A 15098-nucleotide genomic window follows, 5' to 3' on the forward strand; every position below is an offset into this window, starting at 1 on the left:
TGTGAGTAAATTCAAGGATTGATGGTTGAGTGAGGTGGTGAATGATACTGGATGAGCCAGGAGAGGTAATTAGGGCCTGATAGGCCAGGTCAAGTATTCAGGATTTAGCAGCAGAGAGAAGCAACCAGAAGGATTTAACTTAGAAAATACACATTTGGTTATCTTGCAAAAAACCTATGAGGATCACCGTTTACAACCATAGACATAGGGTACAGAAGTCAAAATGCCAAGGTTCAAAGTAAATTCTAAATCTGCCATTTTGATATTAATCTGTGTGTATTTATTTGTCCTTTTAGAGTGAAACGCCTTGAAGCATGGTTGTTGCATCACTTACATCTTCCTTTATATAAACTGTTCTCTGCCCCTCTAAGTGTAAAGCAGACTGCCTGACCCAGAGCAGACGCTCGGCAGGCAGTACCTGACCCAGAGCGGACGCTCGGCAGGCAGTACCTGACCCAGAGCGGACGCTCGGCAGGCAGTACCTGACCCAGAGCGGACGCTCGGCAGGCAGTATCTGACCCAGAGCGAACGCTCGGTAGGTAGTACCTAACCTAGAGTAAGTGCTCTGTAGGTTTGGCATATAAATTACATGGTGATCTCCAGTTTAACATATTCCAAATGGAATTACTTTCTTTTCCCAAAACATGCTTGTCTGCCTAGATTCCCAACCTCAATAGATGGTACACATCCACTCAGGACTGTAAGTTGGAATACACAGTTCTCATGACTTCCTTATACTCTATACCTTATACTCTAGTCATACCTCAAATCTTACATACTATGTTTAATAGAAGCCTCCAGTTTCTCCTTATCATCTCCTTGTCTTTGTCATGGCCCTCACTAATCTCTTCATTTAGTCATCCGAATTTAGACAACCCTTCCCCCGTTAGTTAGATTTATTTAATACCTATACTATACTCAATGTTTTAAATGTCCTGTCTCCTGTAATCCTCAACATAATCCAGTGAGTAGAGTACTGCCATTACTATTGAAGCGCATCATTGTCTGGGGTAAATACCTGGGGTTCCTCATCGCACCATGAAAATTAATGACACGGACACGCATGAGGAGTGAGTTTAGGAGCAGAGATTTAATAGGCAGAAGAAGGAGAAAGGAGAACAGCTCTCCCTTTTTAGAGAGAGGAGCTTCTGAAAGGAGAATCTGGCTTGGGTAGATTGCACTAGATTTTATAGGCAGGCTTGAGGAGGCAGTGTCTGATTTATGTAGGGCCCACAGATTGGTTCCCTCAGGTGTGACGTTTACATAGCACTGTGGGGAAGGCTGGTTGCCCCACTCTAATCTTGCTATGCAAATAGGGTCTTTGCCTGGCCAGCGCCATATTGTCTTCTTCTTACCCTACACCTGGTTTGACAAAGAGAAGAGAAGATGGGGCCGCCATTTTGAACATGCCTAGTCCCAGGTAGCCTTTTCGTATTGGCCCAACTGCTGGTATTCACTCGTGCAAGCTTCCAACTTGATTATCTATGACTGCAGCTCAGTTTTACAGGCTGCTCTCTATTAGAAAAGAAAATGATTTGGGGGTTGCTTTTCATTAAAAGGAAAACCTGACTGAGGACCACCATACCTTCACTATCTGGCTAAGTAATTTATTCTTAACTCCTATATCACTATCAGTTTTTTAAGGAATTAAAGTTCACAAGGTTTAATAAACTTTTAAGTAACTTTTCCAAGCTTGCTCAGAAATTAAGAGACAGAGCAGCTATTCACACAAGCCAGTCTCCTTCCAGGCTTGTATTCTGACCTTCCGCGCTGTACTCTGCCCTGCTCCTCTCACCTGGAGTTTATGGTAACTACAGTGTATTCGCCACGGCTGACTCCTTGATTACTTTATTTGTTCTTTTCTTCACTCATTCACTTATTTTCCACTCATTCTCATACATGTACATTTAATGAGTGATTACTGACTTTTACCTGTTTCTCGTGTTGTACAACTCAGGTGAAATCCAGGCACTTATGAAGTATGCAGTTTAGTAACGGACAAACATTAAAGTGAGTTTACTCAAAAAATTATGTAATGGGAATAAACGCTAAGCCAGAAAATGTATTTGAAATAGAAATGTGATGATGGCTCTTGTTCTCATCCATTGCAGAAATAATTTACTTTCCCTAAAATGCCCTTTTCTTCTCTGTTGAAAATCTCATGTCATCTTTAAATTTTCATATATACAACTTCCTGTCATTTCTCAGTCAGAATTCATAGTTCTCTTATTTGTGCTCTCATTGATGATACTTTATTCCTTCCTCAATTAGTAGTTATTTTACATTACAATTCCTTAGGTAGAGAGTGTTTGGCATTCTTTAATTTCCTCAGGATTTTTAGTGGTATTCATGCAGTTCTGTAGTAAATAAAAAAGGTAATACCCGTAAACCCTCTGACATATTGTAAGTTTTTAATAAATGCTAACTATATATGTATCTGTTTTACTTACTAACATGTCAAAGCCCCTCAGAGAGCACTCCTATCTTCATTCACTAAAAAAATTAAAAATTAAAAAAAAAATGTTATGTACTATGTATAAGGCACTACAATTTGCAGATGATGTGCATAAAACTATAGAGCTCTAAACTCCCCTTTGGTGACTTGCCTGCATTCTATTCTGTTATTTTCTCCATTTGTCTTTCCTATTCTCATATTAATGCTACTAGATTGGAGGACACCACAGTTAACACAGAATCTAGAAATTGGTCAATAATCCTTGTTTCCTTAAATTTATTCTCCACCCACTTAAATCCATCAGAAAATCTTGTCGCTTCTTAAAAATTATATCTCAAATCTTCACTCAATTTCAGAAAACATCTGAAACAGTTAAAAAGAATGTTGCAGGCTGATATAAAAACAGGTCTGAGATATATGGTTAAGAAAATACCACTTAATTTCAAAATATTATGCACAGTATTACGCACATTTGAGAGAATGTGTGAATTACACTTCTCTCACTTTTCCATCTTGATTGCCACCCTCTTCATGTTTGTCACTAGCACCTCTTATTGTAAATGATTTCTGTCTCCCTACCTCTATTTTGATCACTCTGCAATGGGTTTGCCACCCAGTGGTAAGAGTGATTTCAAAATGTAAATTCAACTATGTTCCTTCATTACCGTAAACTATTCTATGACTTCCACTGCATATGGAAAACAAAATAAAAGTCTTCCTGTCTTAGACTCTATTCCTCCTTCTAATGTATGCTCTACTCTCTACTTCTTTCAGTTCTTTGAAGGTGATGAACTGATTGGTAATTTAAGAGCCTTTGCACTTGCTGATAGAGCTTCCTGTAACGCCTTTGCTCCTGCTCTTCAAATGGCTACTTCTTTCCTTGCCGCCATCTTAATGGTCACTAGTTCAGAGAAGCTTCCCTGATCATCCTGACTGAAGAAAGGAACACACTCCCATTCCAGTCATCATCTACTGAAGGCTCTTGTTACCTTATAGCACCCATTACAGTTGGAAAGTATGCAATTAATTCACTTTTGTGCCTTTTAAAATTATTTGCCAGTTACCTTAGTTCAGGGATTCCCTGAAGCTGATCCTGTGTCAAGCATGTAAATTCAAGTAGCTTATTTTGGATATTATCCCAGGAAACACCAGGAAGAAAGTGCAGAAGTGAAGGAAGGAAATGAATTCAGATACATCATTGGGCAGGCTATTGTTAGGGGCAACTGAAGCTCAATCTGAAAAGGGAAGTCTAGGCAACAGTGTAAACGTGCTTCAGAGTGGGGCAAGAGAGCTGGGATATTTATACACCAAATTCTGTCTCACTGATTAAGAGTTGATCCCCAATGGTTCAGGGGCCAAGTGGGCTCCAGCACTTTGTGACTGCCCAAAAAATATCAAAAGCATGTCATCATAGAGCTTGTGTTGGTGTGCTTGAGAATAGTAAGTGTAGGGAGAAGAATTGGCACTGACTAAATCTCTCTCTCTAGGATCTAAGCTCTGTAAAGACAGGGCAGACTTCCTGTCCAAGATAGTACACCCAGGAACTTGGCACAGAGCAGGTGCTCAGCCGACTAAAATGAAGGAATGGATAATAGAGCTAAAGGACAAGTTAGATATTTGTAATAAAGAGTTTAATTAGAGTAATGAAGTTAGTTTGAATTTGTAGATTATCTAGATCCTATTCACCAAAGAAGGTTTAGAACATTAAACTTTGTGATGTAATAACCAGAGCTAAATCTAATACTGACTTATTTATATTACAATTCTGTATTAATCTCCCAGACTGCTATGTCAAAGTTTCACAAATTGTGTGGCTGAAAACAATAGACATGTATTGCTCATAGTACTGGAGGCAAGAAGTCTGAGCTCAAGGTGGCAGCAAGGCCGTGCTCCCTCTCAAATCTATGAAGCAATCCTTTCTTGCCTCTTCCTAGCTTCTGATAGTTTGCTGGCAACCTTTGGTGTTCCTTGGCTAGCAGCTGCATAACTCCAGTCTCTACCTTCATCTCCCCATGTATGTGTCCTATAAGGACATCAGTCATGTTGAATTAGGGGTCCACCTACTCCTGAATGACATCTTCTTAATATAACTAATTACATCTGCCATGACCCTATTTCCAAATATGAGGTGCTAGGGATTAGGATTTTAAAATATCTTTTTTTGGGGGGAACACAATTTAACCTATAACAATACCCTTGAAGTCAACTCTAGAAAAGAGGGTATTATGGAGTGAAAAATAGTGAACACTGTAACGTGTTCAAATCTCAAATCAGTCTTCAAAGTCAAGCCAAAAAATTATGTGTTCCATGAAGAGAAAAAAAAATGTTTTCAGGATTTTAAATGGTCTAGGCTCATAATATAGGTGTATATTGGTCACATGTTTGCTTGCCAGGGGGCAATCAATAGTGAGTTCTGCCTCAGAGGGATGGTACAGAGAACAGACATGTGGAAAGAGAGGCAAGATTCAAGGGCAGCTATTGGATCCCCCTGTGATCTCATTAAGGAGACAACTCCAGGGCTTTCCCAGGGATAAAAATAATTTTTTCTTCTTTACTCCCAAATTCTTACATGCTGCCCACCAGTACTGAGGTTTTCTGGGAATTTGATATTCTAGAAATCCTTTCAAAAACCATTGCTTCTGCTCACAATAATTTACAGATAATTGCTCCATGGTTGTAATATTTATAAACTGTGGTAATGAGGCTTATTAGAGAAACAAATAGAAATATTTGCTTTTGGATTTACTGCATACATCAGGTGTTTTTCTAACCTCAAGTAAAATTTCCATGAAGTCTGACAATAAGTGACTATTTTCTACTTAGTTGCTGAGAATCATTTTGTCACTTTGTAGAACAGCTAAATGTTTGACCATGCATCTGAATTTCTCTTAAAAATCAATGTGACACTTCAGATAAGAGATCTTCTTTGTAAAATAGACACAACTCCACTTAAAATGCCAAAGTCCATTCCTGTTCCATAATGATTGGTGCAATGATTGTAATTTACCATTTAACTCAAGATTTTCAGGCAAATGCAGTCTTTACTTCCCCAAATTAGCAACAATAAACTATATTAACGTGATTATATAGGCAGAATGAGGTGATGAGTAAAACCAACTTTAGCTATGGGTCAGGAGTTAGTTTTAATAACAGTCTTTTCTTTGGTCAGGTGGCTACTAGCTTTTCTCATATATTTATCAATCTATATTTTATAAACCAAGTAGAAAAATTAATTTTTATCTCCATGATAAAAGTAAATACTGTGATATTTTATATTTTCTAATCTATTCCAATAATTCAGAAATAATACTTACATGACAGATAAATCATATTATGTTTGAATTAAATTTTACATGAAAGTTAAATGAGTTGATTAAAAAATCTTATTTGTACACTACTTAGTTTTAAAGGTACAAAAGTTACAAAATATTGGTAGAAATTAAATAATTCTGACTAAGAATATGCTGTACTGTTACACCTAAAAGGAAACATTTTTCTCCACTATATAATAAAACATAGACTGGAGATTAATGGGCAAAGGGAGACAGGTGAAGTTTCTCCTGTCTAATATATACTGCTTTTCAGGATTTTTTTCTTATCCTTCTGCCTGCTCTTATTTGAAATATTTTTCCTCCATTCCTTTACAAAATTTATATCTTATAGAAAAGTCTAATAAAAAAGCGAGAAATTTCATTTAATCCTTGATCCTATAGCTAACCACTGTGGTGGTTGGGTATGTATTTTCCAGAGTTAGGGATGCATATGTGTCTATGTGAAATTTAGTGTATTTTCTCTAGACTTGTTCTTATATATTTTTTCTAAGATTTAGATCATGATAGAAAGGCTATTTGAAATAATATTTTTCTTTGTAACAATGCATCTTGACTTTCCATGTAGAGACTGAGAGGGATTTTGCACCTTTATCCTCCACTGAAAATATAACACTTAGATTATTATGTATGGCTTCTGAGATTTTAAAAATGCATTACCATATCTGAACTTTCAACATTATAGGAAGTAAGCACATAAGTTTTGCTTATACTTGCATGTTTGTTTGAAAATGGAAGTTATTTTGAATCATTGACATCCTTTCCTAGGAAGATACCATTTGCAGTGATGGTTGGGAATCATAGTTGCCAATCAGAGCTCTATTATCTCACCTCAAGTTTGTTTTATTTAACTTATTGATGAGGGAGCCAGCAGGGTGAAAAAGCAAGTTGTAAGAAAAAAGTATCTGAGAAGTGTGCTTTCCGTAGTCTGTGGGGGAAAAAAACAAACGAAACTAGTGAAATACATATCAGGTTAATGTCTACAAGACAGTAAAACAAACAAACGCACACAATGAACCAACCATAACTCTTTGGTAAAATCATAACATCTAATAAGTTTTACAGAACGTAAATTTTCTGAGCCCTATGCTATTCTGTTCCATTCCTCTGAAGCTGTAGATGAATCTTCAGTATGGGCTTACAAGAAAATGGCCTAATATGCAATGGAAAGGACTTATCATTATCCTTTTGCTTTTCCCCCTGTGTTTTGGATGTTTTTCTTACTACCATTTACTATGATTAATGTTTAATTTGTTTTTGTGATTTATGATGTGTACATTTTTTGGTAACATTTGAGAACCACTGTTGTAACAATTTTTTATTTCCAGAGGTTTAAGACCTATCAAAGAGCATTTGGCTAAAGTTTTCTTAAGACATAGCTTGATGATCTTTCATTTTAGATACAATGAATGTCAGAAAACAAATGTCCCAATTATGGACAGTTAGGTTATTTCCAGTGTCTCATCATTGTAACTGATTCTCAATAGACACTATCAATGCTTTTTAATTTTGCGTAACTATGCATTCATAGGCTAAGTCCTAAAAGTGGAATTATTGCTCCAATTGTTAAACATTGTTAAAAAATTGCCAAATGTTTTCAAATTGTCAAATTTATCAAAAATATGCATTTTTACACTCTCAATGAGTCATAGACCCATTTTGTCTCTGTGTTGTTATTGTGTGTGTGCCTTCATTAATATTGATAAATTTGTTTCTGGTAAGGTCCCTAGTCATTATTAAGCCACTTGGGAAAGAAGATGAGCAAGAGATAAAGGTGGTGAGTCCCAGAAAGTTCATGAAAAACTGGAAATCAATAAAAAACTAACTATAAATCTAGATAGTAAGGCATGGAGCTTTCCAGAGACATTGCAGAATTTTAGCTAGGAATTGTAGTAGTAAGACGCTATTTGAAATTTAGGAGAAAATAAAATAAAAATAATCAACTTCTCACTGAATGTAATAGCCTAAAGAATCTGAGATGAGACCTGGAGCTTAAGTTAAAACTGAAGGAGAAGAAAAAGAAAAATTACAGACTCTTTTGACAGTTAAGTAAGTGTAAACTGGAGGAAAATATTCTCACTTTTGGTTCAAGGAAGGGACTGTTTTTGCCTAGGAAAATAATTAATGATATTGGCTAGAGTCAAAGTTCTATCAGGGCTGAGCTTGGAATTGTTTTGAAACAACAAAAGCTCAAGTTGCAACAGTTGTAAGTGGATATTTTTTCACAGTGTGTACCCCAAAACCCCGGAACCCTGGGTTACAATAGCATCATTATATTAAAACAATTGCTACTAAATAATAACTACTTTTATGTTTGTATTTTCTTATTTACAGCAACATAACTTATGTCTTCTATGTTTGAATAGAGTAAAAGTTATTTAGACTTTCTCCTTTAGCTCTGCTAGTTTCCAGATCTTTAGAATAATTACAGGTACACATCAAAGAACGACCTAGAAGGTTTTCTAATTAGTGTCTGCTTTTTGCAAAAACACTGTCCTCACCACTTGAACTCTTTTGGAAACGCTTTGAAGAAGGAGATTTTCCATTTATCTTTCATACCCCATCCCTGTGTTTAAGAGAGCTCAACTTCACCAAGCTTTCCTCTATCAAACTCAAGTCTCTTGGGTATGTTTAAGGTCATTCTGAAGGTCTGGAAAACACCAGTTATACTCTTCCAAAATTAGTCTTCAGAACCAAGGAGCTTCTATTTCCATTTTAATGCCATTTTCTTCCATTCTTTAATTTGAAAATCATGTGACAATCCTAGTTCAGAAAAGGGGATTTCTTTGTACAAATTCAATATTCATTCCTTGTTCCCCTCTGAGATAGCAAGAATCTTGCTTTGTTTTCTAGATGTTCATGTAATTGTTGAAACTTGTTTTATGCCTGTACAAATTAATCAGAAACTAAATAATCTCTGCAAATTATAATATTTCCTGAGGAATGTAAACGCTTCCTGTGGGACTATTAAAATATTTCCACCTTTTTTTCTTTAATGCAACATTACTTTAGATTACAATAAAAAATAAATGAGAGATGAGATTTTCTTAACACAGTAAGCTCTGAAAGAAAGATGAAAGAGAATGAATGAAACAAAGAAAGAAAGAGAGAGAAAGAGAGAAAAGCAACTTGAACGCAAACTCTCCCCACACTCTGAGCTTTCTTCACCTTTTCCAGAGTGGTGACAAACTTTCCAAGAATGTTACATCCCCAAGGAGGGAAGACAATTCACACCTCCTCTCAGCCAGAAGGAAGCAGCACAAACAGTTGGGGATTCCTCTTGTTATGGTTTCTACCAACCCTGGGATTCATTATCTCATAGAAAGGATGCTTCAGGCTCTAATAGTGTGTGTCAGAAAGGTCGAATCTGGTTATCAATGAGAAAAGAGAAAATATATCCACAATTGCTATGGTACAAAGATCACTTTTCTCTATTTCATTGATTTGCTATTCTCTTTGATGTCAGTTAAGGCTTGCTTCATCCATTCCTCATTATCAAAGGAAAAGGGACTATTCAATATGAAAATACCTGAGTGACTCCTTTATGTCTTGTAAAGTACTAACTATCTTTTGGGGGAGTGACATACATTATTGCAGAGTCAGCCTCTCTAATAATGATTCTTCTCCATAAGGCATATTTCTTTTATACTACGGGAAATACTTCACATCAATCTTATTTATCATTGATTTATCATTAATCCTTGCAGCATTTTTTTCAGAGGGGTGAAACATTTCTCTTTGGGTAAAAAGTGGTGGCGCTTTGATTGCTGGCCATAAAATAACTCATTGTACCTAAACAGCATGATTTGTGCACCATCAGTGTTGGTGATAATGAGAAATTCATGTTATTAAAGAGTGTTATTACTCACTGCTTAAAAGCTTGTGTCAGGATTGTTTTATAGCAAAGCCCTCCTGCTAACTACTGATTCACCCAGGAAGTTTGTATTGAAAGTGAATGTTTCCAAATGTAATCTCATCTAACCCAACTCATCTAGTTTGAATGGAGTCATTGTCAATAATTGCAGGAGGCCTGAAAAATTACAGATGCAGAAAATATACCCTTTTGCCATAAATTGCCATCTCACCAATGCTTGGGGTTGCTATTTTAATATTCATTTTGAATATTAAAAATAATAATCAAAGTGAACATTAATAATATTAATAATAATAATAATATTAACAACAATAATTAGTAACAATATTAATAATGATCAAAATGAATATTATTATTAAGGTGTGTGGCTTTGAGAATTTTCTTAAGCATATCTAGTTCCTGAATAAATGATCTCTAAATTTCTAGGCATGTCTCAAATTTCATTATTCTGTGAGATTCAACTTACTGGTTCCTGCTATTAAAAAGTACTCTCTTGGGCCCAATGCTTAAGTTTCATGTTTATTTCATGAGGAAGATAGATATTAACAAATACTCAATTCACTATATATATATATATATATATATATATATATATATATATATGCACACTCTGAATGGAAATAAAAATCACAAAACACGGTAAAACAAGCAAAATAAGTATTTCTCCAAGCAAAATCCTCAATTTTTTTTTTTACCGCCTGCTGAATGCCACCTTCACTAGCAGCAAAAACTGCCATGGTTTTACAATCCACTTGCAGAAGACCTGTTTTCCTAAAGCAGTCTGGTCAATAAAAGTTCCACATGAACAAAATAGAAATAATTAGTTTAAATAGCTGGTTATTATGGTAGTTACACACTCTCTCTTTTGTTAGACCAGGAAGGGGTAAATTTTCAGAACATGTAGTTCAGATTCAGCCGTGTGTCACCCATTCAAATTAATAGAAATCACAGTCGTATCTATCACACTGAATTTTATTTGTAAAATTTTCTCAGAGGAATGTGAGTGATTTCCTTTCCATTTCATCAAAATTTTCTTTAATAATTTCTTTAATATACTTTAAAATTGTTAAATGTATATACATATAAGTATCATTTTGGCCATGTTGATGAATATGAATCTCATTTATTTTCAGCTTCTTATCTCAAACCCCCACTCACACTGTATTAATGAGTAAAACTTATGATATTATTTTAGCATTGAAAGGACAGGTGCTAGGATAATTTATAACCCAGAAGCCATAATGAAAATGATTGACAGATCAGATTATAAAATTTAAAAACTTTATACTATGATTATTATTTTTAATGTTAATAATTTAGTTGATCAATTTTAGGAAAATTTGAAGTGACAGCTGATTCACTTTTCAGTAACATTATTGCATAAAGAATATAACAGTTAAGAAAAAATATGGTTAAAATAATTTGAGTGCTTAAATGAGAAAAAGCTACTAAGAAGACAAATTTAAAGAAAATGTCTTATCAGAACTATCAGTCAGGGTTTTATGCATAAATAATAAGGAATACATGATTTGAATGAGAGAATAAAAGAATCTAAGTCAGAGAGGTTCCAGGATGTTGCTGATAAAACCATCAGTATCTACGCAAAAAGAAACATTAAACAGAAAATAAATTTCTGTGTGCTAAAATATTTAGAAAAGAAATATGCATTGGTATCAATTGTTACTGATATAGTGTATTGAAATTGCTCTCTGGAAATTCATTGAAATATCCTAGCTTCAAAGGGACCAAAACTAAAGAATTGTGTAAATACCCAAAGACTGATCATTATCCGTGAGACTGAATCAGAAAACATAGGTTTATTTGTAGGTGGAATGTTTTTTACTCCTTTTGGGGAGGGATATATACACATATATATATATATATCCTCATTTATTTTTAGCTTCTTAATATATATACTATTTTATATATATCCATATATATGTGTGTGTGTATATATATATATCCCCCCACACACACATAAAGAGATATATGTTATCTAAAGGTTTATATGGACATATATTTATAGACTCAAGGTATGACTATTATTTTTATCATTGTACAAACACATATACATGTGTATTATCTGACTCAACTACAAAGGTGTCATTCGGCAAAACACCTAAAGGAGCTGTGATTCATATGAATACAGTGCTAAAAGAGGCTGAAAATTAATTTAAAAATATAATGTCCTGAGACATGGATCTCATGCTGTTTGTTCTTCATTCATTCTCTTGAAATTCCTGTTACAAGATGTAAAAAGAGAAGTCACTCAAATCCCATTTTCATGAATAGTAAATAGGAATCAGCAAAAGATAGTGTAGCTTATTAAATTTGCAGTGTCTTTTATGAAGCTATCTGTTCATTGTCTGTCTTAAAGAGCTTTGCATTTCCTGTAAAGGATGATAAATATAACAGTAGGTTCCTTTTAAATGTTTAAATTCCAGAGACCAATAAATAGCTTCTCCATTTCCTACTGGAAATTATGAAAGTAATCATCATGTGATATAAAAATGGCTTCATTTATTCTTCTGGAGGGGTTCTACTAGATTGCTGCAGGAAGTTGAAGAAATGACAGTAAAATGGTGATTAAAAGGATTTTTTTTTCAGTCTATCCCCATACATGAGAAAATAACCTCAATATTAATCCTCTCCTCTTGAAAAGCTTTATATATATATCATCAAGAATTCATATGCATTTCAGATAAAAATAAAGCAGTGGTTGTTTGTCAGGTAAAATTAAATTAGGACTCTCTCAGTGGCAAAAGTAGGACTTTTGGCAGGAATTCAAACCCACTGAACTCCATTTATGAGACATCCATGTCTGGAGTGTGAATGGGATTTTCAAGCAGTGTTTTCCAAAGTAGGAACTGCAGCTATCAGGCTCCTCCTAGTAGATCCTAAACTAATTCATAAACCGATTGAAAAACAATACCTTCGTTCAGGAAGACACAGGATGCAAAATAGAGCATTGATTAAGAGCGAAGGCTATGCCTGAAACATAATAATTTCTTAATAAATGCCGCTTAGTAGCAGTGATGGTGGAGATGGTGATTGTTGTTGTGTTACTATATAATTACCTATAGCTAAGGAATACTTCCTAGTAACCGCTCTTAATTACCAGAATTATCAAAATATCTTGACTATTTAAAATTAAGGATTCACTAGCATTTACTGAGGTCTTCTTTCCATCTTCTTTTAGAATTCCTATTGCCACACATTGCTTAGCATTATTGCAAACTGACCCTTACATAAGCATTTGAAAATTTCAGTAACATACTATATTATCATTGCTATCCTGATTTGGTCTTAATTTTCAACAATCATTTTTCATGGATCAATCTTTCTTTGTCATTTGCTTTTAATTGATGTGCTATGATTACCTGAATTGTGATTTCAACCCTCTCTATTCTTTGTTATAACTCACTTTTAATTCCCACTAGAAAGTGGAAACTTGGAGGACAGGTGGTCCATGTAGTCCATTGTCTCACCTATGTTTGTTTAGGATTACTATTCTTCCTGAAAACATGGACAGTGGGAAAAATTAAGAACCGCTATTCTAGAGGTGTAAGGGAATCAATAGATTTTGGGAAAACATTCAACCTTTTCTCCAGGAAAATCTATTAGATTAATACAATGTGACCTTGTCAAATATTCCTTGAATGGAGATCTATTATAATGTATTTAATTTATAAATTTCATTCCCCCCATCACTGACCTCTTTTATGACCTTTGTATTTCTCAAACTGAAGTGCTGTATCGTCCATTCTTTTCTATTTCTAATCTCTGTCGCCTCCATTCTATCTAGTCATTCCTAGCAGTGTTCTTCCAAAGAGCAAATCCTTGATATTTCATTATTTGGTTAAAAAAAAAGATTGATGGCTCCTGTTATATATGGTGAACTTGGCAAATACTGCAGATATCAAGCCATTGACCAACAGATTTTCTGATTGATAACAGCAATTTTTACTGCTGAACAGATAGTATGTTGGAAATTCTCAACAGAGATCAGCAAGCAACCACTACGAAGCAGAGCTGGTAAAGGAAAAGAGACTTGCCTGCCACGTTGGTTCCTGGGATCATCATTCACTCTCTTTAGGGGAGTGCAGAGGATCTTTTTCATGGTGATCTTAGCCTACCATTCCAGTCTGACATCAGTTTCTTTCGCATGACTCTATGACACCACAGTACATCTTGATATGCTCTAAGTCAACTCTTCAAGACATCACAACCTTTCTCATGTTTCTGCCTTTATCCTTCTTGGATTGTTTCTATTCCTAGAATAGTAAATGCCATAGCACAAATTCCACTGGTTAACATTTAATGGACAGCAGGCATCACTGTGTTTTATCTAGGCTTTAGACAATCTGAACAGAAGCATATAATATAGGAAACCAAATTAAATGTGGATCAATTTACCACTTAGTTTTGGCAAAGCTAACCCTTTCTAGGGCCATGCTAATAATTACTTTCATTGCATGTATGAAAATATTTGAATTTTTTTCCAAGTTAGAAGTTGTGTGGTGGTATGAGGCTTTCTGACAATAACTTGGTGGTATAAAAAGCATCATTTTGGGTTCAGTTTCTACTCGTTCAGAAAAGAAATGAAGCTCCTCAAGTGATGACAAATAACATCTACGTTTATTTTTTAAAGTATTTCCTAGATTTAATTTATATCAGGATGGGCCTCTTTGAAATGGGTTTCAAAAGTTAGGAAACTTTTATTTATTTAAGTCTTTATAAAGACTTTATAAAGTACTAAACTTTGTTTTGTTTAATCCTCAAGTCTAGTGTTCTGTAATATTTTTCAGCTATAATTTAGTTGAGGTAAACAACTATCAGAGTATGGCTTAGAAATTACACAGCATCATAATTTGCAAGAAAGACCAATAATAAATGCATAAAAAGGTCCGTGAATATCTTCACAAAGGTTATAAGATGTGAAAGCAAAAGTCTTTCTAGTCTATTAAAATGCTGCATGGACCAGGTGCAGTGGCTCATACCTGTAATTCCAGCACTTTGGGTGGCTGGGGTGGGAGGATCACTTGAGCCTAGAAGTCTGAGACCAGCCTGGCCAACATAGTGAGAACAGGTTTCTGTGATTAAATAAATAAATAAATAAATGCTACACAATCATAGATTTAGTTTTTTAAGTTCAAAAAAATCCTTATTTTCAGAAATTCTCCTGCTAAAAGCCGCATAAACTTGGGAAGAAAAATAGAACACAGTGAACCATTGGGCATTAATGACTTACTCAAAATTAATTTTATGTATTAGTCACCTAGCAATATCCTAGAAAAAAAGGAATGGAACTTAGAAAAACATTTCAGGCTAGAAACTTTCCTTCTTTCCTTCCTTCCTTCCTTCCTTCCTTCCTTCCTTCCTTCCTTCCTTCCTGTCTTCATTCCTTCCTTCCTCCTTCCCTATGTTCCTCCTTCACTTT

Source organism: Nomascus leucogenys, chromosome 21 (assembly GCF_006542625.1).
Source record: "Nomascus leucogenys isolate Asia chromosome 21, Asia_NLE_v1, whole genome shotgun sequence".
In the NCBI taxonomy this organism is placed as follows: Eukaryota; Metazoa; Chordata; class Mammalia; order Primates; family Hylobatidae; genus Nomascus; species Nomascus leucogenys.